Source organism: Elephas maximus, unplaced genomic scaffold (genome assembly GCF_024166365.1).
Source record: "Elephas maximus indicus isolate mEleMax1 unplaced genomic scaffold, mEleMax1 primary haplotype scaffold_76, whole genome shotgun sequence".
NCBI lineage: Eukaryota > Metazoa > Chordata > Mammalia > Proboscidea > Elephantidae > Elephas > Elephas maximus.
The window spans coordinates 125,367-153,188 of record NW_026060261.1 but is presented as its reverse complement, the minus strand read 5'-3'; the positions used below and the strand labels follow the sequence as shown (position 1 = coordinate 153,188).

The 27,822-nt window shown below is 42.6% G+C and overlaps 1 long non-coding RNA gene and 1 pseudogene across 1 annotated transcript in view; both read left to right on the top strand.

Moving 5' to 3' along the window:
* Positions 1–19,244, top strand: part of LOC126069916 (uncharacterized) — a 68,087-nt gene extending 48,843 nt beyond the window's left edge. Inside the window, exons 3-7 of the long non-coding RNA XR_007516097.1 lie at positions 8,142–8,361; positions 8,816–8,971; positions 12,120–12,251; positions 13,357–13,434; positions 18,891–19,244. This is a non-coding gene — a long non-coding RNA (uncharacterized LOC126069916). The remainder of the gene's footprint in view (positions 1–8,141; positions 8,362–8,815; positions 8,972–12,119; positions 12,252–13,356; positions 13,435–18,890) is intronic.
* LOC126069915 (olfactory receptor 9K2-like) lies at positions 13,953–18,543 on the top strand (annotated as a pseudogene).
* Positions 19,245–27,822: the final 8,578 nt, after the last annotated feature.

Genomic DNA, 27,822 nt, shown 5'->3' with positions numbered 1-27,822 from the left:
TTTTTGCCAAATCCCTGAGAATCATGGCCTCCCCAAGTTGACACGTAACGCTAACCATCACAGTGGTGATGAAAGTGTTCTAGAGTAGATAACTGGTGATGGTTGAATAGGATTGTAGAAGTAGGTAAAGCCACTCTATTACACACTTTCAAGCTATTTAAACAAAACTTTATTTAATGAGAAATCTACCAGTTAATATAGTATAAACTCTAAAGTATAAATTGAGCTGGAAAAATATTACAACAAAAGCAAAAAAAATACCTACTGAGGTGAGAAGAAGAAAATGCCTGGTTCTGAGGCTGATGTTTCCTGGCTGTGAATGAGGAGCTCCTGTTGAGGAGGTATGGCAACTGGCTCCGCCTCTGGTGCCCAAGGCAGAGCTAGAGGTGGAGAACCTAATAGCCTATGGGGCTCCAGTGTTGGAGTAGGATCAGGACTGATATCAGCTGTTTGTCCGGGAGCCAGTTGGAGGTGGCCCAGGATGGAAATCCACCCCTCCAGCTGACTCTTTGTCTAGTGCCACTACTGGACCTGGTGATGAAAGAGCTGGTGCTCTAAGGATTTCCAGTGTTGGTGCCGGAGCAGTTGGCTGAGGAACCATTTCTTTAGGTGGCCCAGAATGGAAATCGGGCCCTCCAGCAGGCTCTTCTCCTGTACCCGGCCAGAGATCGAGATGGAGGGCTGTGGGCTACGTTGAGCTCTGGTGTTTCTGCAGGTACAGGAGTAGGATTGACATCAGCCAGTGGTCCAGGAGCCAGAATAAGAGTCTGATCTTCCAGCTGGCTCTCCATTTGGTACCAGTTTTGGAGCTGGTGATGGTGATCTTTGGAGCTCCAGTGTTAGTCCAGGCTTGTGAGGGACCTCAGCAGGTGGTCCAGGAGCTCATTATAGTCTTGGCCCAGGGAGATAATCCAATCTTTCAGCAGGCTCTCTGTCAGGTGGCAGAGCTCAACTTGGTGATGTTGGAATTGTTGTTTTACCCAGCTCCAATGTTGCTGCAAGAGCAGGATCTGACTCAGGAAGTGGTCCTTGAGTCTGTTCTGGAAGTTGCCCAGGGTGAAAACCCAGCTCTCTTGAGGGCTTTCCATCCTTTGATGGGGTGGGCAGTGCTCTATTGAGCTTCGGTGTCGGTACAGGATCAGGATCAACATCACCAGGTGGTCCAGGATCCGGCTAAGGCGGTGGCCCTGCTTAAGAATGTGAACCTCCAGTGGGTTATCCATCTGCTGCCAGAGCTGAAGCTCGTGACGGAATAGCTGGTGCTCTGTTGACCTCCTGTCTTGGAGCAGGAGCTGGATCGATGTCAGCTGGCGGTCCAGGATCCCGTTCTGGAGGTGGCTCCGGATGGGAATCCACCTCTCCATCTGACTCTCCATCTGATGCTGGTGGTGGAGCTGGGGGAAGACCTGGGCTCCATCAAACTCCAGTGTTGGAATAGGAGCAGGAGCGGGATTGACATCAGCCAGTGGTTCAGGAGCCAGTTCTGGAGGTGGCCCAGGAGAGGGATCCACCCGTTCCCAGCTCTCTATCTGGTGCCAGTGCTGGAGCTGATGACACAATAGGTGGTGCACTATGGTGCTCTGGTGCTCATACAGGAGCAGAATGTACCCCAGGAGATTGTCCAGGAGCTGGTTCTTGGGGCAAAGTTAGCTCTTGAGCTCCTTTTGCAGTTGGTGCTGGCCCCGGCTCTAGAGCTGCAAGAGGAGAAAGGTTCACCAACATGACTGCCGTTCCTCATGCTTTCCCAGTGATGGAAAACAACCCACTGCCACGAAGAGAAGCCCATTCCCAAGGTTTCCACCCCAGGAAGTCTTCCCAGACTAGTCCACCAGAGGAGGTTCTGAAGTTACTCTGAACACTGGTTCAAACTCTGGGGGTCTTCCCCCCTGCCCCTCAAAAGCTCACATGCAGTCATGCCCAGTCTTCCTCACCCTCTGGCTCTGCCTCAGTGACCTCCATTTGATCCAGCTGTGCCAAGAGAGGTTGGGCACAGTGTTCCAGATGTGAGCTTGCCATGTTCACCTGCACATACTCCACCACGAGCTTTAGGCAGGGGAAGTCCGGGGACTGATTGAAAATCTCTGAGCATTCCTTCAGCCATGTGCCCAGGATAAAAGAGATGGCTCTGGGGGTGGGTGGTGAAGAGCAGGGTCAGAGGCCTGGCTTTTCCCACCATACTGCCCTCCGAGGACACCCCTGCAAGGGGCCAGTCCCTCTGTCTGCCCCTGACTTTCCAAAGGTCAGCAGCACCCTGCATCATGCCCTCTGGCTGCCAGGACAGTGGCAGGACAGGAGGCTAGCACAGAGCCTTGTCCCACGGAGCTCCCCATCAGTGTTCTGACCGACTATCACTCCTCGGGGAGCCTGAATTACATCCTTTCTGTCCCCTGGCCCTCTCCCCACTGGACAGTAACCCTCTAAGGGCACGGAGATGCATGTCTGCATGTTCACCTCACAGCCTGGCACACAGTAGTGCTCCAGGATTATCTGATGCTGGGCAACACACGGAGTCTGTCCCCTGACCCAGATGCGCAGGTCCTCAGGCCCTCGTCTTAGCGTGTGCACCAGCATGCTGCCTGGTTCTCTGCATGTGTGTGAGGGTCTCTTCTCCCACGGACACTGTTCTCCCCTGGGACAGGGGCCCCGCATGCAGCTGAGCACCCGCGACTGGTGATCGGGATTTGGGAGCAATTTTCTCCACCCCCGTCCCCCTGGACCTCCTGTTTTGGACCCCAAACAGAGGAGGGGGCAACCGGTGATGTGAGGGAATCGTGGGAGGATGAATTCTCTCAGGGGCCTCTCTGTGCCTTGAGCCTCCCCTCTGCTCTCCGGGATGCCCAGGTTCCACTCCCAGTTCTCTATGACTGTTTACATCCTGCAGGGGGCTCCCCTAAACTCATCCCTGTACTAGAATCTAGATACGTGGGGCCCCAGGTCTGCCAACCCTAATCCAGACACCAAAATCCAAAACCAAACCCAGTGCCATCAAATCGATTCCAACTCATAGCGACCCTATAGGACAGAGTAGAACTGCCTTACAGAGCTTCCAGGGAGTGCCTGGTGAATTTGAACTGCAGAATCTTTGGTTAGCAGCCATAGCACTAAACCACTACGCCACCAGGGTTTCCCCCAATCCAGACACAGGCCCCCTAAAACCTCCACCCTTCTGTAGAGATAGGAGCCCCTCCTTCACCACCCAAAGTCCACTCACCCTTTCAGCTGCTCCTGGGCCTCACCGTACTCAGCAGAATAGGGGTGGTTACATCCATACCTAGAGGTGATGTGAGGGTGTCACATCTAATGCACTGTGGGCACTACCTGCTTAAGATATCTCGTGTTCCTGTGTGACTCTCGGACTGGAGGCCCAGGATGGCAGGGCTGCCTATCTGCTTTGTTCAGTGAAAAATGCTAAGTACCTAGAACAGTGCCTGCAATAGTAGGGGCTTCATGGATAATTGGTGAATGAGTGAACCCAACCAGCACCTTCCCAGGTGTCTGAGAGTCCTGGGTCCCCTCTACAAGCATCCATGGATCCCTGTTCTGGTTATATATAAAAAAAAAAATCAGCACCCACTAAATGGAATCTCCACCTCCCCTTTACAAATGGGAAGTAGGTTTGCTCAAAGGCATGTAGTAAATAAGGGGTGAGGCAGACAGCTTCTTCATGGGAGAAAGGAAAATAATAAACGCGAACATTTCAGTCCTTCCAGCACCCTTTACCATAGAGCTGGGCTCCGGGTACACACTTTCGATGGCTTATCCCGTGTGGTCCTGACAGTAATTCTAGTTGATTGGACATTTACCACCCCACTTCTCAGGGGAGAAAACTGAGGCACTGAGTGGTGAAGTGACATTCTCCAGACTCACAATTGGTAGGAGGTAGAGTCCCCATTGGGCTGTGGAAGGCAGGGCACTCACCTTTGGAGCAGCTGGTCTAGGACCTGCTGGGTGGTGGTGTAGGTTCTGTAGGCTCCCAGAAAGATTTTGATGTAGGAGATGTCACCCTTTAGGTAGGCGGGCACCAGGAGCTCCACCAGCTTCTCCAGTGAGCCTTTCTTGAACGTTTCCATAACCCGGGCCTCATCCAGGTCCGCATGTGAACTATAGACACACTGGGGTGGACAAAGTGGGGACATACTGTCAGAGGCAGCCCACGAACCAGCAGGAGGGTTGGGGGCCCGGAGCTTGGACCAGGAACTCCCTCTCCCTCAGTGACCTGTCGCGGGAGGTGGAACATGAGTGCCTTCAGCAGGAAACAGGACTCAGCTTTCCAGGCAGAATTGGAGGTAGGAGATGATTAAAAACATTAGGAACCTGAAATGATTTTATTAACTAAAGTAACCATGGTATCTCCCTGTAGAAAGAACAGTATCCCACTGTGTCCTCACAAAACACCCCATTCCAGAGATGTGAAAACAGAGGCTTGGTGATATCCAGTATCTGCTCGAAGTCACCTGGTCAGAACCCGGAACTGTGTGACACTAGGTTTCCCTGATGTCTCTTCTGTGCTGTGTGAGGGTTGCTCTGCTCCTGACTCAGAGGGGAACATCTGGTGCAAGCTCACTCCCTCCCAGTTGCAGACAGTGCACAGAGCGGATACACCCATGAGATAAGCAAGACACGGATTTTTCTTTCTGTGCATTAAAGGGGTTTTTGAGAACCCGAAGCTACGGAGCACCCAGATCCAGCCCAGGGTGAGAGCCTGGAGATCCTGGAGAACCGAGAATCTGACCAGATGGCTCAGGGAGGACAAATGTGAATGGTTGGTAAAGGATTGAGAGGTGGCTCAGCTTCTCAGGGACAACAAATGCCTCAAAACCACCCTGCAGTTTTATTGGCCACCCTGACAGCAGACTGGCAAAATGGAAAAGAACCATAACACCGTGACAGGCTCAATGCAGAGACGCAGCTAGCATCACAAACTGCTCGGCCCCGGGGCTGCGACCGCTGTTTTGGGAAAGAGTCTGGCTCTAGTGATCCTAACTTGAAATGTGCACATCCTTCCCCAGCATGCCACTCCTGGGGGTCTGTCCTGGGTGGGTCACTGTATGAGGACACACGTAAGCATTCCTGCAGCCCTGCTGAAAGGGCAGCAGAAGGAATCAGTCCAGGGCCAGCAGCAGTGAGAGGCTCAGTCCCTGTGGGGATAGGCCTCCCTTCTGGAACATTCTGCAGCGAGTCAGGATACAGCCCCTGACCTGAAAGGGTCATGTGATGTGTTCCCGGAGACTGCAGGTTGTAGAAAACGGTGTGTAATAGTCTGAACCCTGCACTTTAGGGTAAAAGAAGCCTGCTAAGTGTGATGATGTGTGAAGCTGGGAGAAGGTGTGGAAGGACAGTCCAGCCTACTGCTGCCTGGGCCTTGGAGTTGGAAGTTAAACACTAAAACAGCAGCAACATGCAAAAGGTGCATGGACTTAAGTGAGGACAGTAAAAAAACTGGTTCCTGATATTCCTACAAATATGGGAAGAGTGACTTTGTAGCTGGCCAGGGCAGGGGGAGCAGTGGGGAGGAGGGCGAAGATTGATTCCTTTGGGAGGGGACTGGGGGCCCTCGAGACGGAAAGTCCTGGGGAGGACCTGAGATCTACAGGGTGGTTTCTGGGGCCCGGGCCCCCTCTGGTCGTCTCGGGTCCCTGGGTGGGGACGCCACTCCCCTCCCCCTGCACTCACCCAGAACCTGTGCCAGCCCTTCCTGGCCCCTTTCCTGGGGTAGACCGAGTAGATGACACCATTCTCCTTCTCCTTGGGGATCTCCTGCGGGCAGTTCTGCAGAAACAGTGCCAGCACTGGCCAGGGAGGCATCAAGACCCCCTCCGAGCTGCCTGCTTCCCTCTCTGCCCCTCAAACCCTGTGCCTCCGAGGAGCTCCCAGTTCCCACATGCTGGATGGGTCGGCCTGTGGGCTGCACCATCCAGCCCTGACAAAGTCCACGGATAGAAAAATCAACCTCTGACTATTGCAGCAGGGTCTGGCAGAAGCTGGGCAGGCACAGGGTCACCAGTGGCCCAGGCAATGCCAGCAGCTAGGGCTGCACGTTGACTGCCACACTCAGGGTGAGCTGGATCTCTGAGAAGGCCCAGGTGAGAGTGCTGACTCAGCCTGTGACCCCGAGAGTCCCTCCCTAAGGCCTGGTCTGAACTGGAACCCCTGGGTAGACTTATATCCCAGTGTTCTGTGTTATCAGGGTGGTCAGGGCAGGAAAGTGAAAGAGGCCTCCACATTTGCCAGCCCAGCCCCCAGCCTCCCCAAGGCACTGAACCTGATGGATTAGTCCCAGCCACAGTCAGACTCAGCCCCATGAACCCAGTATGGTGAGAGACCGTGGGGGTGGACCTAGGGGTTGCCCTCCAGGTGTGCTAGTCCTGAAGCAGCAGCACCATTTTCATCATCCTTATTATCACTCCTCCTCTCCCAGATCTCCCCAGATCACATGGTGCCTCCTTCCCTGACCCCCACCATCTCTCTCGCAGATGGCCCCTGCCTCAGCCAACAACTTTCTGCCTCATCAGTTCTGTCCACATTTCCTCCCAGCCCCCATTACTGGGGACCCCATGAGGACAAGGGCTGGCATGGCCTGGGGAATGGTATGAACTTGGGGATGGGTGTGGATCTGCCCAGGTGGGATCACAGTGGTGGCCTGGCCTGGATTGGCAGCCCTGGGCCATCCTGTGTTACCTTTGGATTCTTTTTGGTGAATGGCCTGAGCTTTCGTGGTTGGGGGACAAGACCATGTCTCAGCCTTGTTGAAAGTGTTGAACTCCTCGGTCTCTCAAGCTTTGATACAAGGGAAGATGGGAGACAACAAGAAAATATGTTCCTAGTTTGAGTGTCCCCACTCAAGTGAGCTGGGTAGGGGGCTGGTCACCAGGGTTCCAAGTTCTATATACTCTGTCGTCAAGGAAGTGAGGTCACGTCCTGGCCTCCTGACTTGGGCCTGATGTCAGTTAAGACCTCCCCAAAGTCCCCTCTGTGCTGCTGAATGCTCATCTCTCCCCATGCCATCTCCATAACTGTACACAGTGACACCAACACAGCCCTCGCCTGCCCCAAGAACCTGGGGAAGGCCTGGGCATATCCAGGGCCCTAGCTTTGAGCAGACAGAGCTGGGTTCAGACAAAGCTCATCCCTCTCAACCAGTTTGTGACCCTGGACAAGTCTTTGTGGTTTTCAGAGCCTCCCCAGTGCCTCTACCTACACAATAGGGGTCATTCTAGCGTCTTCTTCCTAGGAACCTCAGCAGAGATATGTGAGGTAACACCTATCGAACCCGTGGGCTGGCATTACCTGTAGCTAATCAGGGGTGGATTATCTAATAGGCAAGGTAAGCACATGGCTTACCTGCTTACCAGATCATCTGTAATGAACATTTTCACCTTTTTATATTTTTTCATTGCATCTAGTACTCTGCTTCTAGGTATGGCTGGCACCTGCCTTTCCGAACCCCACAGCCCCTTCCTATATAATCAAAGCCTCTTTTCAGATATACAGTCCCTGACGGGGGGCAGATGACCCTGTAAGCAAGGTAAGCACAGGTCTACTTGTGCTTACTTTCTAATCTTTAGTGAACAATTTCACATGGGTTTTGCCACATCAAAGATGTGGTGTTCACCACCGTGCTTACCTTGCCTATTGGATAATCTGCCCCTGTACCTAATGCACAAACTCAGAGATGGAAGAATTTCAAGCAGGGGTGGGAAGCAGCATGGAGTACATCTCCAAACAGGGCTGGGCTCTGGTGCTGTGAGCTTGGGAAAGTCACTTCCACTCTTGGTCTCATTTCCCCAATCTGCACTAGGATGGGGTTGGAATTAAATGAACGTCAGATATTGTCACCGTCTGCATAAAACCCTTCAGTAACTCCCATTATATAGAATCTGACAGTGTCTCATCTCAGAGTAGGGGGTGAACAGCCTGCACATTGGCTCCCAACAATCCTACCTCCTGGTCTCCACATCCTCCCCCACTTTGAATTGGACTCAGGGACTCGCTTCTCAAGAATGTTGTTGTTAGGTGCCACTGAGTCGATTTCAACTCATAATGACCCCATTTGGGGCAATGTTTCTTGGTTCTCTTTTATTCTCTCTCTCTTTCTCAGTTCTCTCTCTCTGTCTGTCATTTATTTCTCTCTCTTTGCCCAGGAAGGAGCTGTGATGTATGGCCTGCCCATGGAGAGACTTATGTGACAAAGACCTGAGGGAGGGTCCTGATCAACAGACAGAGAGGGAGTGAGGCCCTCCAGACCAACAGCTCACAGAGTCCTGCTCATAACATGGAAGTGAGTAGGGAGCAGATCCTCCCCAGTCAAGACTCAGTTGAGACCACAACCACAGGGTCCTGAGAACTTGGGGCAGTCACCAGGTAAGCCATGCCTGGATTCCTGGCCTACAGAGACTGTGTGCTGTGTTGTGTTGTGAGTCATTAGTTTTGGGGGTGTTGTTATCACAGAGCAGGAGATGACTCCACCAGCCCACCAGGTCATGGATCCTGGACCTGTCCTCCTCCTTCCTGCCTCCTCTCCTCCTCAGTTCCCTCTAGCCATACTGGCTGCATTTCAACCCCCATTCTGGACAAACTCACATCTGCCTCCCAGTCTCTGCACCAGCTATGTCTTCTCCCTGGTACACTGTCCCCAGACTCGTGCAGAGCTGGTCCCTCCTGTCATTCTGGTCACGCATAAATGTCACTGTAATGAGGTCTTTTGGACCACACACCAGCCTTATCTCACAGCACCTTATTTTCTCTATAAAATATGCTTTTCTCTTTGCATGTACTTGTTTCCATTCTTTTATCCATCTTCATGTCTCCCCTACAGATTGTGACCTCCTGGGGACAGGGACGTCGTGGATCCTTTTCAGAACCAGCCCCTGGATCACCTGCTGATGTTGATCCTGCCCCTGTGCTAACGCTGGAGCTCCATAGTGCACCAACTATTCCGTCACCAATATCAGATGGACAGACAGCTGGAGGGGTAGGTTTGAATCCTGTGCCACCTCCAGAAATGGCTCCCAGGCCACCTCCTGACATCGATTCTGCTCCTGCTCAACATCAGAGCTCTATAGAGCGCCAGGTCCTCCATCTCCAGCTGTGCCTCGGTCACCAGAGGTTGAGTCATTTGCTGCACATCCTCCACAGCCACTCCTCATTCACAGCTAGGGAATTTCAGCTCCAGAACCACACCTTTTCTTCAACTCACCTGAGTGGGAATTTTTTTGATTTTGTCGTAGTATTTTTCCAGATCACTTTATACTTTATATTTTATACTATTTTCACAGGTAGATTTCTCATAGAATAAAATGTTTTAATAGTTTTAAAGCATGTAGCATAGTGGCTTTATGTACTTTTACAATCTTATTCAACCATCCTCAGTATCTACTTCAGAACATTTTCATCACCACTGTGATGGTTAATGTTATGTGTCAGTTTGGTTAGGGCATGATTCTCAGGGGTTTGGCAGAAATTTTGTAATCAGTCTCCATTTTGTAATCTGATGTGAGCAGCCAATCAGTTTGGAAGAGGAGTTTCCTTGCAGGAGTGAACTGCAAATTAACACACCTCCTGGTACCTGGTATGCAGCCATTAATCTGGCCAATGCGTTTTTCTTCATCCTTGTTTAGAAGGACGGGTCCCTCTTGGTAAATCACTGTGCAGATCTGTAGGATTTTGGAGTAAATCCCTGCCATCCTCTGCATTTAACTACTCTCCTTTTGAGAAACAGCTTTTGGCTTGTTACTGGGCCTTAGTAGAGACTGAACGCTTATCCATGGGCCACCGAGTCACCATGTGGCCTGAGCTGCCCGTTATGAACTGGATGTTTTCTGACCCACAGAGTCATAAAGTTGGATGTGCCCAGCAGCACTCCATCATTAATTGAAGTGGTATATACAAGATCGGGCCTCAGCAGGACCTGAAGGCACAAGTAAGTTGCATGAGAAAATGCCCAGATGCCATGGTCTCCACTCCTGCCACATACCTTTCATCTCCCAGTCTGCACCTGTGGCCTCATGGGAACTCTTTATGGTCAGGTGACTGAAGATGAGAAAACTCATGCCTTGGTTACAGATGGTTCTGCACAATATGGAGGCACTCGTTGAAAATGGAGAGCAGCAGCACTATAGCCCCTTGCTGGGACCTCCCTGAAGAACAATGGGGAAGGGAAATCCTCCCAATGGGCAGAACTTTGAGCTGTGCACCTGGGTGTTCACTTTGCTTGGAAGGAGAAATGGCCAGATGTGCGATTGTATGTATACTGATCCATGGGCTGTGGCCAGTGGTTTAGCTGGATTGTCAAGGACTTGGAAGGGCACGATTGGGAAACTGGAGATAAGGATTTATGGGGAAGTGGTATGTGGATATACCTCTTTGAATGGGCCAAAGAAGTGAAGATATTTGTGCCTTATGTGAATGCTCACTAAAGAGTGACCTCAGCAGACGTGGGTAGAATGACGTGTTTTGTGGAAACCACTCATTCTCCTTTCCCAGGTACTCCCATCATTGCTCATGAACAAAGCGGCCATGATGGCAGGGATGGAGGTTATGCATGGGCCCAGCAACATAGACTTGTACTCATCAACGCAGACTTGGTGACAGCCACTGCCAAGTGCCCAATCTGCCAGCAGCAGAGACCAACACTGAGTCCCCGATATGGCCCCACCCCTCAAAGAAGCACCCAGCTTTCCATGGGCCATAAAATGACAGTGTTCTTCAGCTGGTTCAGCTTCTTCAGGAAGAGAAGTGTTGCTTCTTTGAACTCATGAATAAGAATATCCAGGGATGCTTCGAGTCTTTATGGACTATCAGATGTTCTGTGGAAACTATTACAAACCCTGATTGGAAAAATCACAGCACTGTCTTCTGAGGTTTCTAGAAAAGCAAATTTCCTGCAAGTTATCTTTTGATCAAAAGCTCCTAACTTGGGCCCTGTATTCTTTATTATGGATACAAATGACTGTGTTAAGGTGAACATATGGTATATAATCCTTCAGGCATATACATGGGTTTGACAGAATTGTTATTAAGGGCAAATGGTGTATATGATAACTGGCTGAAGTTTTATGAGTAATGATTTATATTCCAGTGTATCTGTATCTCAGCCTATACCTATTAGCATGAAACATTCTGTATTCAGAGTTTCTGAGGAAAAAATTAAATGCAGCCCGGTTTATAGATGCTGCAGCGTTGAATATGGGCATCAGAAGGAAATGGACAATATAGCTTACTGTTCCAACTTTAGGCTGTTTCCTGTAATGAAAGTATCCTTAGCGCACATAATTTCAAGCTGTGTATCTTGGTCAGTTTGCCTGGAAGTACAACGGAGATGTTCACCTACAATGACGTTTGAGCAGTGGCTGATGATTTAACCGAATCACCAGGAGCTTGGGAAGCAACAAGTTTGGAGGATTATTGACAAAGTGGTTTCTTTATGGATGGACCTAAGTGGTTAGAAAAATGGGCAATATTAGTTTCCCATATGAATGCTTTGAAAATTACATTCTCAATAATCTGGTGAAGGCGATGACCTGTTATCTTCTAGTCTCTTTCCCATTCACTTCACTTTCCATTCAATTAATTCATCAATGGAATGAACTACCAGCCAGCTAACAATTTTCAGGCGAATCTCATTGGAACTTTTCCATGAGGGGGAAGAGCAATTTGTGTGGACACTGCTCTAAGTATATAGATGTTGCCTTTTCTGTTCAAGTTGCTTCAGTTAATACTGCCTGATATGGAATAAACAAACGTTTTAATCACTGTCATGCTATATTACGCTATTGCACTGTAGCAAGGTACTCATTTTACAAGAATAGGAAGGCGATGAACTCATACCCATGAAATTCGATAGACTGTTCATGCAACTAATCAAAGAGAATCTGATGCATTACTGGAGTGGCGTAATCGCTCACTGAAGAATCAGTTCTTGGATCAAGTGTTGATGTCAACGTCATGAGAGGCTGGGTCACTGTCATCCACATGTGATCTGTGTTCTGTATTAGGAACCAACGTATGAGGTTATTTCTCCGATAACCAGACTGCAAGTCTAAGTGCTAGGGGTAAAATTGGGAATGTCACTTTAAAATCTACTAAACTCCTTGTACCTTTTTTTTTTTTTCTACCCATAGGTCTTTGGACTCTGATAATTTCTACTCAAAAGAGGAATAGTTTTACAAAGGGACAATCAATTTCTAAAATACACTACAAATTGAGACTCTCTTCTGGACACTTGTGGATTCTTCTTTTCATTGAACCAAGAGGTACAATGGATGCTTTGTATTCTTTTGAGTGACAGATTCTGATTAGCCAAGGAAAGTGTTGATAAGGAGAGAAGGAGGAGTACAGCCGTAACCCAGGGAATTTTTCAGAATGCCTTCTAGTACTGTCATGTCTGATGGTAAATCTTAATGAGCAACTAGAGTACTCCATCAGAGACAAGAACACAAAGCTCAGATCCTCATAAAAGGTTTGAGTCACCCTGCTAGGTACATTTCAAGGCATTAAGATTACTGCTAAGACCAAACGAATAGAAAATTTATTCTGAAGTACAATATTTCCTATCTGTTTCTTTTGCCAAGCAAAACTTTGCTCTAATAATACATTTAAAATGCTTCTTTTTCAGTGAAGAAATCAAAATTGACAGCTCTCTTTTGTCCTCCCAAAGGATCCCCACAAACAGGGACCCATAAAACTCTTCGTATGCACTTTGACTTCTACTAGACTCTATTGTTATGTTTTAATCTAGAGCCTCTGTGGTCCTCATGGAGCCTAGGTCTAGATGTCTTAATAACTGACTTAAACTTCCTTCTTTCCCAGAAGATGAGGGAAGCCTCAATGCTGCAATTATTTGAAAATGTTGCACTGCTATGTCCAATCAAATCCATTGTGGATAACTGCTGCAGATGTTTTGGCAGACTGTCAGCATTACCTTTGGCTCAGCGCCTCTGCTTTTCTTACATATCCATGGCAATCTTTGTTTCTTCGTTGAAAGAGTATAAGCATCCAGAAATGGAGGCGAGAGAATATCCTGCCGATTGATTCCTCAGGTTTACTTCGCATGACTACAGAATATAATTTCTGGAATTACTTCAGTATGGCAGAGCATAATTTGGAAAGTTCACTTCATCTCTCTTCTAAAAAGACCTATAGCATTTTTCATGGAACAAACTATTAAAGGAAAGGCCAATAATTTAAATAGAGCAACGAGGAAAACAAATTCCAGTCCTATATGGGAAGAATATAAAACTGGGATAATGAACATGTATTTGGGAATTTTTTTGTAGTTCATTTTATCTCAAAGAGTTGATTTTCAGCACTTGAGGTTGTGGCACAGTCATTGATTAACTTTATGTTTACCATTCCCAGAGTGAAAACAATAACAAGAGGAAAACATTGGAATTCTTCACTTTTAACTGGATCTGACAAATTACCAGAGGATACAAGGTAAAAGTAACTTTTAAAACACGTGCATTTTTGACAAATACTAAGTCATAAATGGACTGACCGCTTGCTTGTTGGCTGCTGTAGGAAGTGTTATCTTTTTAATGTGTGAATGTTTTCAGTCATAAACCTATTAAAGTTTGCTTAGTTTATTAGGAGTAAATCTTACAATAATCTGTATTTTTGCTCCTAAGGTTAATAAATACAATGTCTTATTAAAAATAATATTTCATGACTATTACAGGCTGTGTTTTCACTGCTTAACTACCTCACAACTCTCCAGGCACTAAGTAGCACCTAATTAAAATTCTGTTGACAATAAATTATTTGCATATTTAATTTTTCATGGGGCTGGTAAATATTTTATTTTCAACATTAATATATTCTTGAATAACATTAACACAAAATGCCATTTTTCTCTGCCATCTTCTCCGTTAGGCAAAATATTGTACTTCAGTTTTTTTCTTTTTAAGCTTGTTACAATTTCTTTGATTCATTCCTTCAGCTTCAAATGGTTAATCCAAAAGCACCTTTATATATTATTAATATAAACCTCATTAGCACCAATTATTTTGGTGTGAATTGTGAGATTGAGAAGGTAAGGTATAATAAAAAATAAAAAGAATAACTCACATTTGTTGAGTACTTTCTCTGCCAAAAATGATGCTAACTGATTTACATACATTATCTCTTTTTATATCCCCAAGAAACCTTTGAGGGTTATATTATTTTTATCCCCACTTTGTATATGAGGATGACATAGACAGCATGAGTAACTGGTCAAAGGTCCCAGTCAGAAAGTGAGAGAAGCAAACTGAGACTTAGGTCTGTTTACACTGAACCCAGTACTAACCCTGGAACTATTACAGAGCCCTCAAGTTTTTCTATGAATCTTCATGCTCAGTTATCATTCCATATTACCTGTATAATAAATATGTACTGATTAATTACAATTGTCAGACACAGAACGTTATGCTGATGCTGACGATATACAGAAACCAAGCTGAATTTTGATCTTAAGAAAATTATTGTCTAGGGAGGAAAACATTGCAATTCTTCACTTTTAACTGAATCTAAGAAGTTACAAGAGGATACGAGGTAAAAGTACCTTTTAAAATAATAGGTCATAAATGGACTACTTGTTTGTATTGAAAGAGTATTGAAATACTCTGATGACAGCTATAACCTTGGAAGCATGATGTATACAAAGATATTTTGGTGAAGACTGGAGAATTAGGTAGCTTATTCTGAAGATGTGAAACTTCAGCTCACCTCTATAGTAAGTCAGGTAAGGACACTAGAAGTGCCCCTTATCAAAATGTGGTGTAGTATAGTAATAAAGAGCTGGATTCTGGAGGTTTCCTGGCTTCAGATTCTGCTTCTGACATTAGCAGTTGACATTCAGCAGTCTTCTTCATATATTTGTGCCTCAGTTTTCTCATCTGTACACTAGGGAACATCATAAGACCTCTCTCATATTATTATTGTATAGATTCTGTAAGTTACTTAGAAAAGGGCCTGGCATATAATAAATACTGCATAAATGTTTGGTATTTAATTCTTGCTTAGAGAAAATTATGCATATAAAGGCCTGAGGCGAGAGAAAGGGTAGGCCATATTGTTCATACAAGGAGTTCAAAGTCTAATTGAGCTGTGTGGTGAATGAATTAACGATGCCCATGAAAGGTATTTTGGAAGATAAACAAATACGCTTTCAAGGATTTCCTCATGTGTATCTTTTTGTTCTGTGTCCATTTCTAAAATATGTCCTCTAGCTAAACTGTGTGTGGTCTTCTTCTCCAAGAACTGTAAGCCTTGGGCTCAGGAAATGCAGAAATTTTTTGTTTATGCTAGGGCTTTGTGAGTCCATCTAGAAGAGAAATCCTGGTAAGGGCAGGAAAATTATTTTTGTGTTTTGATGTGCACAACTTTTCTCCTAGAGGGTATATAGTACCTGTGACCCACAAAAAGTAATTGCATCTCCTAGGTGATTTTTCAATTCATTCACATTCTTCGTATTCATTGGTACTGAATTATTCCTCACTTTGGCCAATGAAGCCCCCTCTATCTCCAAACTGAGACTATATAAATTGTTTAGAAAATGTCAGTTATATTTGCTCACTTTCAACAACCGTTTCATGATATTGAAGTTATTGTGTAAATCATGGGTGGAAATACATAGAGAAGTGGTACTTGTAAATGTGAAATGCATTGCGGTGGGAAGACTTTGCACTCGAACAGAGACAAAAGAGTTAATTCCACCAATTGCTGGAATTAGGAAATGAAACTAACCTTTGAATTCATTATCAATTGTAACTGGCTTCCATTTATGTCACAGTATCTCTGTTCTAAGGCTAAAATTAAGAATTATTACAAAGTAGCTTTAAATTCTAACACTAAAGAATTAAGTGTAACACTAGGGTCAAATCAAAGCATTCCTTCCTTTATTTTGCATGGTGCCTCTCAGCACCAGAGAAAGGAGGAATCATTCGGAAGTGACTGACTTTATTCTTGTTGGCTTCAGAGTCAGCCCAGACCTGCGTATTCTCCTTTGCCTGCTATTTCTGCTCGTATATGCTGTAATTCTTCTAGGGAATGTTGGGATGATGGCCATTATCATGACTGATCCCCGGCTGAACACACCAATGTATTTCTTCCTAGGCAACCTCGCCTTCATTGATCTCTTCTATTCATCTGTGATTGTGCCCAAGGCCCTGATCTACTTCTGGTCCGAGAGCAAGTCCATTTGATTTGCAGCCTGTGTGACTCAGTTCTTTCTCTTTGCCCTCTTTATTGTGACTGAGGGATTTCTCCTGGCAGCCATGGCTTATGACCGCTTCATTGCCATCTGCAATCCACTCCTCTACTCTATTCAGATGTCAACAGGTCTCTGCACTCATTTGGTGGCTGGTTCCTATTTCCGTGGCTGCATCAGTTCAGTTCTTCAGACCAGCATGACATTCACCTTATCATTTTGTGCTTCTCGGGCCACTGACCATTTCTACTGTGATATTCACCCACTTCAGAGGATTTCATGTTCTGATCTCTTTATCTATAAAGTGGTGTCTTTTTCTGTTTGTACCATCATCATCTTGCCTACCATCAGAGTCATTATTGTTTCTTACATGTATATTGTGACTACAGTTCTCAAGATACGCTCCACCGAGGGACGTAAGAACACCTTCTCCACTTGTAGCTCCCACGTGAGAGTCGTGAGTGTGCTGTATGGTGCTGTCTTTTTTATGTATCTCACTCCTGACAGATTTCCTGAAATGAGTAACGTGGCCTCCTTATGTTACACCCTAGTCACCCCCATGTTGAATCCTTTGATTTACTCTCTGAGAAACAAAGATGTCAGAGAGGCTGTAAAAAATTTTCTAGAGAAGAAAAATACCATGCTTTGATTATCGTTTATCTTCTACCAATTGCGTTGTTGATTTTATTTTATCTATTTTTTTATTTTTTATCTTTTTTTAAATTCAAACGTAGATGAAGGTTTACAGAACAAACTAGTTTCTTATCAAACAGCTTGTACACAAACTGTTGTATGACATTGGTTAACATCCCCAAGACATGACAACACTCTCCCTTCTCAACCCTGGGTTCCCCATTACCAGCTTTCCTGATCCCTCCTGGGTTCCAGTCCCTGCCTCAGGGCTTGTGTGCCCCTTTAGTCTTGTTTTATTCCATGGGTCTGTTCAATCTTTGGCTGAAGGGTGAACCTCAGGAGTGACCTCATTACTGAGCTGAAAGTGCATCAGGGTCCATACTCTCAGGGTTTCTCCAGGCTCTTTCAGGCCAGCAAATCTGGTCTTTCTTTTTGAGTTAGAATTTTGTTCTACATTTTTCTCCAGCTCTGTCCAGGTCACTGTTGTGATCCCTGTCAGAGCAGTCAGTGGTGGTAGCCAGGCACTATCTAGTTGTACTGGACTCAGTCTGGTGGAAGCCGTGGTAAATGTGGTCCATTAGTCCTTTGGACTAATCTTTCTCTTGTGTCTTTAGTTTTCTTCATTATTCCTTGCTCCCGAAGGGGTGAGACCAATGGAGTATCCTAGATGGCCATTGACAGGCTTTTAAGACCCAGACGCTACTCACCAAAGTAGAATGTAAAACATATTCTTTATAAACTACGTTATGCCAGTTGAGCTTGATATTCCCGAAGTCCATCATCCCCACGGCCCTCAACCCAGCAATTCGGTCCCGTAGGGCGTTTGGATGTGACTGTGGAGCTACCTTGGCCTGGCCTTGTACAGGATGTGGTTGCTACCCTAGTATCGTGTGCTGTCTTACCCTTTGCCAAAGTTACCACTTCCCTATTGTCTGTTAAGTGTTTTCCCATCTCTACCGCTCCCATCCCTCATAACCATCAAAGATTGTTTCTTTCTGTAAGTAAACCTTTTCATGAGTTTTTATGGTAGTGGTCTCATGCAATATTTTTTCTTTTGTAATTGACTCATTTCACTCAGCATAATGCCCTCTAGTTTTATCTATGTTATGAGATGCTTCACAGATTCGTCGTTGTTCTTTATCATTGCGTAATACTCCATTGTGTGCATGTACCACAATTTGTTTATCCATTCATCTGTTGGTGGGCATCTAGGTTGCTTCCATCTTTTTGGAGTTGGGAACAATGCAGCAATGAACATGGGTGTGCATACGTCTATTCGTGTGATGACTCTTATGTCTAAAGGTTATATTCCTAGGAGTGGAATTGCTGGATCATATGGTATTTCTACTGTGTCCTATAGGGTTGCTATGAGTCGGAATCGACTCAACGGCACTGGGTTTGGGTTATGGTATTTCTATTTCTAGCTTTCTAAGGAAGTGCTATATCGTTTTCCAAAATGGTTGCATCATTTTGCATTCCCACCGGCAGTGCATAAGAGTCCCCGCTGCCTCTCCAACGTTTGTTATTTTCTGTTGGTTCATGCCAGTAATGCCAGGGTGAGATGGTATCTCATTGTGGTTTTGATTTGCATTCCTCTGATGGCTAGAGATAGTGAGCATTTCCTCATGTGTTTGTTGGCCGCTCGAATGTCTTCTTTGATGAAGTGTCTGTTCATTTCTTTGCCCATTTTTTAGTTGGATTATTTGTCTTTTTGCTGTAGAGGTGTTGGATTTTCTTGTAGATTTTAGAGATTAGACTTTTGTCTGATTTGTAATAAGCAAAAATTTTTTCCCAGTCTGTAGGTTCTCTTTTTACTCTTTTGGTGAATTCTCTTGATGAGTGTATATTTAATTTTTAGAAGATCCAGTTATCTAGCTTATTCTGTGGCACTTGTGTGTTGTTGATTGTGGTTTATATCCTGTTAATGCCATGTATTAGGGCCTCTAATGTTGATCCTATTTTTTCTTCTATGCACTTCATAGTTTTTGGCTTTATATTTAGGTCTTTGATCCACTTTGAATTAGTTTTTGTATATGATATGAGGCATTGGTCCTGTTTTATTTTTTTGCAGGTGGACACCCGGTTTTGCCAGCACCATTTGTTAAAAAGACTACCTTTTCCTCATTTGATGGACTTTGGGCCCTTGGCCAAAATCAGGTGACTATAGGTAGATGGATTTACATTTGGATTCTCAATTCTGTTCCATTGGCTGATGTATCTGTCAATCTTGTACTAGTACAAGGCTGTTTTGACTACCATAGCTATATAGCAGGTTCTGAGGTCAGGTAGTATGAATCCTCCTACTTTATTCTTCTTTAATAGTGCTTTACTTATCCAGGGATTCTTTCCTTTCCATATAAAGTTAATGATAAGTTTTTCCATCTCTTTAAAGAATGTTGTTGGTATTTGGATTGGTATTGCATTGCATTTGTAAATCGCTTTGGGTTGAACTGTCATTTTCACAAAGTTGAGTCTACTTATCCATGAACATGGTATATTTTTCCATTTATGTAGATCTCTTTTGGTTTCTTGCAGTAGTGTTTTGTGTTTTTCTTTGTATAGGTCTTTTTCATCCCTGGCTCGATTTTTTCCCAAGTATTTTATTTTTTTAGGGGTTATTATATTATTTTTTTCCTAATTTCCTTTTCATCATTCTTTTTTTTTTGGTGTATAAGAATCCAACTGATTTTTGAATGTTTATCTTGCATCCTGCTTCTCTGCTGAATCTATTACTTTCAGTAGTTTTCTTGTGGAGTTTTTTGGGTTTTCTATATATAGTGTCATATCATCTGCAAATAGGGACAGTTTAACTTCTTCATTACCACTTTGGTTGCACTTTATTTCTGTTTCTTGCCTTATTGCTCTAGTTAGGTCCTCCAGCACAGTGTTAAGTAGGAGTGGTGATAAAGGGCATCCTTGTCTTGTTCCTGTTCTCAAGGGGAATGTTTTCTACTTCTCTCCATTAGGAATGATGTTGGCCATTGGTTTTGAATATATGCCCTTTATTATGTCAAGAAATTTCCCTTCTATACCTATTTTATTGAGAGTTTTTCAGGAATGAGTGTTGGACTTTGTCGAATAGCTTTTCTGCATCATTGAGATGATCATATGATTATTTTCTTTCCTTTTATTTATGTGGTGAATTACACTGATTGATTTTCTAATGTTGATACATCCTTGCATACCTGGTATGAATCCTACTTGGTCATGGTGTATTATTTTTTTGGTATGATGCTGAATTCTGTTGGCTAGAACTTTGTTGAGAACTTTTGCATCTATATTCATGAGAGATATTGGTTTGTAATTTTCTTTTTTTGTGGTATCTTTGCCTGGTTTAGGTATCAGGGTTATGCTGGCTTCATAGATTGAATTCAGAAGTATCACTTCCTTTTCTATGTTCTGAAATAGTTTAAGTAGTACTGGTGTAAGCTCTTCTCTGAATGTTTAGTAGAATTCTCCAGTGAAGCCATCTGGTCCAGAGCTTTATTTTTTTTTTGGGGGGGGCGGCGTGGAGTTTTTTTGATTACCTTTTCAACCCCTTCTCTTGTTATGGGTCTGTTCCGATTTTCAGCATCATTTTGTGTTAGTTTGAGTAGGTACAGTGTCTCTAGAAATTCGTCCATTTCCTCTAGGTTTTCAAATTTATTGGAGTATAGTTTTTCATAAAACTCTGTTATGATCCTTTTTTATTTCAGTTGGGTCTGTAGTAATGTCCCCCATTTTATTTCTTATTTGGGTTATTTGCATCCTTTCCTGTTTCTCATTTGTCAGTTTGTCCAGTGGTTTCTCGATTTTTTTGATCTTTTCAAAGAACCAACTTTTGGTTCGTTGATTCTAATATATATATATTTTTAATTCTATGCTGCATTTTATTTATTTCTGCTCTGATCTTTATTATTTGCTTTCTTCTGGTGGCTGTGGACTTTTTTGCCTATTCTCTTTCTATTCATTCAAATTGTGTAGCTAATGCTTTGATTTTGTCCCTTTCTTTTTTTTTTTTAATGTGTGCATCGATTGCTCTAAATTACCTCTGAGGACTGCTTTTGCTGTGTCCCAAATGTTTTAGTATGATGTATTTTCATTTTCTTTTGATTCTAGGAATTTTGTGATTCCATCTCTGTTTTCTTCTATTACCCAGTTGTTTTTAAATGGGATGTTATTCAGTTTCCATGTAATTGACTTTTTTTCCTTGCTCTTCCTGTTGTTAATTTCTACCTTGATGGCATTGTCGTCAGAGAAGACACTTTGTATTATCTCAGTGTTTTGGATTTTGTTGATGGTTGCTTTGTGGCCTAAGATGTGGTTTATTCTGGAAAACATTCCATGTGCCTTGGGAAAGAATGTGTATTTTGAAGCTGTTGAGCAGAGTGTTCTATATATGTCTCTGAGTTCAAGTTGCCTGATTGTGGCCTTTAGATCTTCTGTATCTTTGTTGAGTTTCTTTCTAGATGCTCTGTCCTTTACCAAGGGTGGTGTGTTGAAGTCTCCTACTGTTATAGTGAAACTGTCAGTTTCTCTTTTCAGTGCTGTTAGAGTTTGCTTTATGTATTTTGAAGCCCTGTCATTGGGTGTGCAGATGTTTATTATGGTTAAGCCTTCATAATAGAGCATCCCTTTAATCATTATATAGTGTCCCCCTTTGTGTTTTATGGCAGATTTTGTTTTAAAGTCTGTTTTATCTGAGATTAGTATTGCCACTCTTACTCTTTTTTGGTAGCTGCTTCTTGATAATGTTTTTTATGTCTTTTGATTTTTAATAAATTTATATCTTTGTTTCTAAAGGTATGTCTCTTGTGGACGGCATATTGATGACTCTTGTTTTTTTATCCATTCTGTCATCCTCTGTCTCTTTATGGGTGCATTTTGGCCATTTACATTTGCTATAATTAAAAAAAAAAATTTTTTTTTTTCTTTAATTATTGATAGGTACTTTTATTGCTGTTATTTTGTAGTGCTTTTTTTTGTGGTGCTGACAATTTCTTTGTTTTTCCTACTCTCCTGTGCTAATTTGTTTGTGGGTTTTTTTTTTTTTTTGTAGATTTTGTGTTTACTGAGACTTTATGTTTTTCTTCTTTATTTTGATGAGTAGGTTTGTTAACTTTCTTTGTGGTTACCCTGAAATTTACCCTTCTCTTCCCAGGTTTGAATTTTTTTTATTATTATTACTTGGTATCACCTTTCCTTCCTCTCCGTTAGAAAATTCTGTATCCACACTCTTTATTTCCTCTTTTATTGTTCTGAAATTGTTGTCATTTACAGATTAACCTCTCTGGTTCCCTGTTGTAAATGTTTTGGTTTTGAATAGCCCTTGAGAGTTCATTTCCTAGGTTGGTTGGTATCTGGCTGGTGCATTCTTGTGTCTTAGATTCAGGCTGTGGTCTGATGTTCTTTGTTCTCAGAACAAAGGACTTCCTTAATAATTATTGTAAGTTTGGTTTGGTTTTTACATATTCTCTCAATTTCTGTTTATCTGGAAATGTCCCAATTTCACCATCATATTTGAATGAGAATTGTCAGTATATATTATTATTGGTTGGCAATTTTATTTTTTCAAGGTTTTATATATGTCATCCTATTGCCTTCTTGCCTGCATTGTTTCTATGGAATAATCAGAGCTTAGTCGTTTCCCCTCTGTACGTGACCTTTTTTTTTTTTTTTTTTTAGCTGCTCTCAGGATTGTTTTGTTGTCTTTGGTTTTAGACAGTGTGATTATGATGTGTCTTGGTGATTTTCTCTTGGGGGCTATCCTATATGGGATTCATTGAGCTTCGTGGATGGTCAGCTTTTCATCTTTCATGGTATTGGGAAAGTTTTCTATAAGCAATTCTTCAATGATCCTCTGTGTTTTACATTTTGTTTGCCTGTTACGGAATGCCAATCACTCGCAAATTTTTGCTTTTGATTGTATTCCACATCATTGTCAGGGTTTCTTCATTTTTCTTCATTCTTTTTTTAGATTTTTCCCAAAAATAGTATCCGAGTATTTGTGTCCTATTTCGCTGATCCTCTTTTATTGTTTCACACCTCCTCCTTAGACCTTCTATGTCATTATTCATTTCTGAAATCTTGTTATCTTTTGGATTTCTAATTGTTGTTTTTGTAAGATTTCCAGTTGTGAATTAATTTTGACATTTTGTTCCTGTATTATTTTCCCAAATTATTTTATCTTTTTTCTCTATTTTACATGGATTTGTCTGCATTTTCCATGAATTTGTCTATTTTTTCCTCATTTTTGTCTGCTTTTTCTTTCAACTCCTGGGCAGCTCTGAATATTAGAGATTTGAATCCCCTATCAGGTAGTTCCAGTGCCTTTTCTTCTACTGGAAAGTCATCTGGTGCTTTTTTTTTTTTTTTTTGGATGTCTACTGGAACTGACCAGTCCTGTTTTTTATGTGTTTTGATATTGTCACCTGCCTTGGTGACATTGAGTAGTTATTTTCCTTTTTTATATTAATTATACATTTTTTGTTTTGTCCTGCTTTATTGTTTTATTTGGTTATGTCTGAGCAGGTGGATTATGCGTTCTTTCTTGTTTGCTCACTTGTATACACGATACTTTTCACCTTCTTGTGCAATGCGCAGGGCAAGTCGCTCAGTTATGGTGCAGCATGGCAGGTCCAGCTGAAGGGGAGGTGCTTGGATGAGTTGTTTGTGCTATGTACTGGGGCCAACAGGGCATGCCGGGGTAAGTGCAGGGCAGGTTCCAGTACACCATGCCTGTGCTGCTTGGAAGTGCGATGTTCATAACATGGTGCAGATAGACAGGAGGGAGGAGGAGAGGGGAGTTAGATGTGTGGAGCTCTGTTGGGTATGGGAAAAAAAGAAAGAGGAGAGAGAAACAGAAGCCAAAAAAAAGAGAAAGTGCTCAGGGAGCCTGTTGTTGGAGTGGAGACACAAGAAATGAGAACAGAAGAAAAACAAAAAGGAAATAAGAAAAACAAATGCTCCCAGGGATCCCACTGGTGCTGCTGCAAAGACTGGGAAAGTGGCTCCCAAACCGCCCAATACAGCCTGGCTAGAATGGATAGAGATGACACACAGCACCAGGTATTCAAGAGACAGGAAAAGAAGGTAAGTAGAAAGAGACGAGAAACTGAGAAATGAAGAAAAATAAAAAATGAAAGAGAAACAAATCAAAGAGAAAGAGGAAAAAAAGAAGTTCCCAGGGATCCCACCAGGGTGTTGGCACAGACTGAGGAAGCAGTTCCCCAGCCAAGCAACAAGATTCACAGTCTGTCAAAAAGAAGCATAGATGGCACATGGAGTGAAGTCTTTGATAGAAAGGAGGGAGAGGAGGTGAAAGGCAGGAAAGAAACCAAAAGAAGCTGAAAAAAGCAACGCCAGAAGCAAAGAAATGACACTGAAGGAGCCTGCTGGTGTGGACCCAGTGAATCCATATGGCACAGGGCTGGTGGTTCCTGGGCCACGGTTGGGGCCTGCTGGAAAGTGGCGGATTGGCCCTCTGGGAAGTCGTTACTTGGCCTGCTGGAAAGCGGCAGATGCCAAGAAGGGGAAGGAAGGACGGGGTGTGGGAAAGCCTGTGTCATTGGTTACCAGGTGCTCTGTCTTTTGCTGGGAGCTCTGTGACTCTGCTTTCCCTATTCTCTGTATGCTGATCTCTGACAGGAGTCCAAGATGGCTAATCCATGCTGTGTTAGCTGATAGGGGACCTCCACTTGTATCTTTCCTCACTCTGTGTTCTCTGTCAGTTTCTTCTTATTCTATTCTGTGCTTGGTGGTTGAGTTCTTTGTCTCTCCGTTTGATGTTTAGGGTCCCAGGACTGACGTTTGTCTCTGTTTTATTTAGCATTTTGAGACTTTGCTGTGGTGGGACAGGGTGGTGCTTCTATCTCTTTTAGATTTACCACTTCTTTTCATTTGTAGGCTTGACAAACAGGAAGGCTTTTACCATAATGATCAGTTAATTATAAATTTGGAAAATGTCATGAAATTCTTCTGTTAAAACGTTTGGGTAAAAGTCTTTGTAAATGTTGTCTGGGAAAGATCTAAACTGTTCCATTATTCTGAATTTGAAGCCTGAATTTGGCAAAAAGTTGATGAAAGAGACATAAGATATGAGCATAAGCCATTAGAAAGTGTTACAGTCTCAGTCCAGAGTGAAAATGAACAGAATAGTAAAAACAGTAATTTGGAATTCCAACTTATTCAGAAATAGACTTTGTTAAAATCTTGTTTAAAAGCATAGAAAAGTGGATGTTTTGTCATCCCCTGCTTAGGAGACGATAGGATTGTCCAATTCAAAAGGGCCAATACCATGTCCATTTTAGCTTACTAATGCCTAGGATATCGATCTTTACGCGTTCCATCTCTTTTTTGACGATTTCTAATTTTCCTAGATTCATACTTTGTACATTCCATGTTTGATTATTAATGAATGTTTGCAACTGTTTCTCCTCATTTTGAATTGTGGTACATCAGCAAATGAAGGTCCTGAAAGCTTGACTCAATCCGTGTCATTAAGGTTGACTCTACTTTGAGGAGGCAGCTCTTCCCCAGTTGTATTTTGAGTGCCTTGCAACTTGAGGGGCTCATCTTCTGGCACTGTATCGGACAATGTTCTGCTGCTATTCATAAGGTTTTCACTGGCTAAGTTTTTCACAAGTAGACCGACAGGCCTTTCTTTCTAGTCTGTCTTAGTCTGGAACTTCTGCTGAAACCTCTCCACAATGGGTGACTCTGCTGGTATTTGAATACTGGTGGCATAGCTTCCAGCATCACAGCAACACGCAAGCCACCACAGTATGACAAACTGACAGACGTGTGGGAATGTTGGCACAGCCAGATTTTTTACTTTAAATTAATATTACTCTCCTTTTCTTACATTGTACACTTTCTCTTATAGTCATGCACCTTCTCTGATGTCTTAAAGTGTGAAAAATGAACATAACACAATCCCAAATTCTGCATATTTTTTCAAATATGTAATGGCCAGTTTATATTACATGTAAAAAGAGATTAAGGTGCATATTAAATTTATACTTGGAGATCCAGCATTTTGACAGAAAGATATTTAATTTTTTTCCCAAAAGAGTGTAAATGGAATAACTAAAACCTTGTCACATGCAGCATTACCAGAAGCTCACAAGAGTGAACACTTCACCTTCAGTTCAGTTGAAATTTTAATAGGTATAATTTTAATCATTTTGTTATACCAATAATAACATATTTGATGTAAAAAACTAGTGGAGGCAATTTAGGAAATTTAAACTGATTAGTCTTTACATGAGAAAAGAATCCTAAATGTTGACTAGACTAAAAAATTATTTTTCAGTTTAAAACTGTGATAAAATCAGGGAAATTAAGTATCATTCTTTCTAGGCCAAAATAATTATTTCACTGAAATATTTACCTTAATTAGTAAAATTAATAACTGTTTACTATGTTTATTTTTTATGTTTATACATCAAATAAAAATGTCTTTACCTTTTTTTAAAGCACTCAATTTTACTTTGCATTTTTCTCTTCTTAGCAAATTTCACTCATTTGCTCTTTCCACCTAGCTTAATAACCAAGATCACTAGTTTAATTCTGAGCTAATTTTTTTCCTTTTTGTGTAACAGTTTCAGCAAGTGTCTGAAGCTTAAATAAGCCAGTAAATGTGAAGCATTTAATGTGGAATCTCTCATCCTTTTTTTCCCTAGAATATGTTACAATTTTATCATTATCGAAAATGCCATTTACATCTCTATGAGCCTATAATACAGTAACTTTATTAAATGTAAGGAACTTTTTAATCTGCTTTATTATTTATCTCTGTAAGTAAAGTTATACCAATCTGTTTGCTGAGAATATATTTCTCACTCATAAAACAAAGTATTCTTGTTCAACTATTGAGTAAACTAGCAAGTTCAGAAACACTTTTTGGCTGAATTTCTCCCTATTTATTATGTGCTGCTTTCTGAGTTGTATTTGTTCAGGAAAATTGAAGGTAGAGCTAGGGACCCTTTTAAGACTCCTTCTTAGCAGGTGGAGCATGTTTCCCAGCTTGAGTCTTCATTCGTATATTTCTATAAGTCTTTCTAATTTTCATGTGAAAGAGGAGAGAGAAAAAAACATGCATTCAACACTACACTATTAGATTTTTCACAAGGTCATAACACTCTGGACAAATCAAAAGTAGCCTTTCCCATTCACTTGTATTGCCATTCTTTTGTTCATTGAGACTATTTCACACAGTTGTTAATCGAACCATTAACAGTTCTAAGAATTAGAACTTTCTGCCATGCAAGACTAGTTTAAAAAAGTTTTAGAAATCCTTTAAATATTTGTGCCCTTACATAGTAATATGTATGAAATATATCAGTATAACATGTACAAATAGTTTTATAACCAATTAATTTCCGAACATTTTTTCCTGAGATAAAAAGAGTTGGCCACAGCAAAGAAAGTGTTGCAAAATATCTTTGTGAAAAAATTGAGTTCCTTCTTTTTTTGAGGGCAAAGAAGTCATTTTTCATTCACATATTCACAATGAGAGCTAGAAGAGTCAGTTTTCAACCTCAGCTAAGTGAGCATAGCACAAAGGTCCATAACTGGTCACAGTAGTTCCAGATTTCAAAGATCTTGCCTTCCTTCCAGAGAGGACTTTTTTTGTTTCTTTTTAAGTGGTTGCAGGTCACAACAATACAAAACTACAGCAAATAACAAAGCTTTCAGACAATAAAAAGGACAGATTTCCTGTCAACTGCTCTCCAACAGAGACTGTCACACCATGATACCAGATCTTTAAGGGGAAACATGAGGCTAACCATAAGCCAGAATCAGAATCAGAGTTCACCAAGAATTAGAACACTTATTAAAAAAGCGAGTGTCAGAGGTGTACTGTCACGTGGCATTCACCTTGTAACTGAAAAAGGGAATGTGAAAACAGCCAATGAGTCGTAAATCTCAGGCTATGAGGTTTTGGTCAGGTTTGATATGAGTCCACTTGGGCACTCTCAGTTTACCTTGCAAAGATTCAGAGAAAAAAAAAAAAAGGAAGT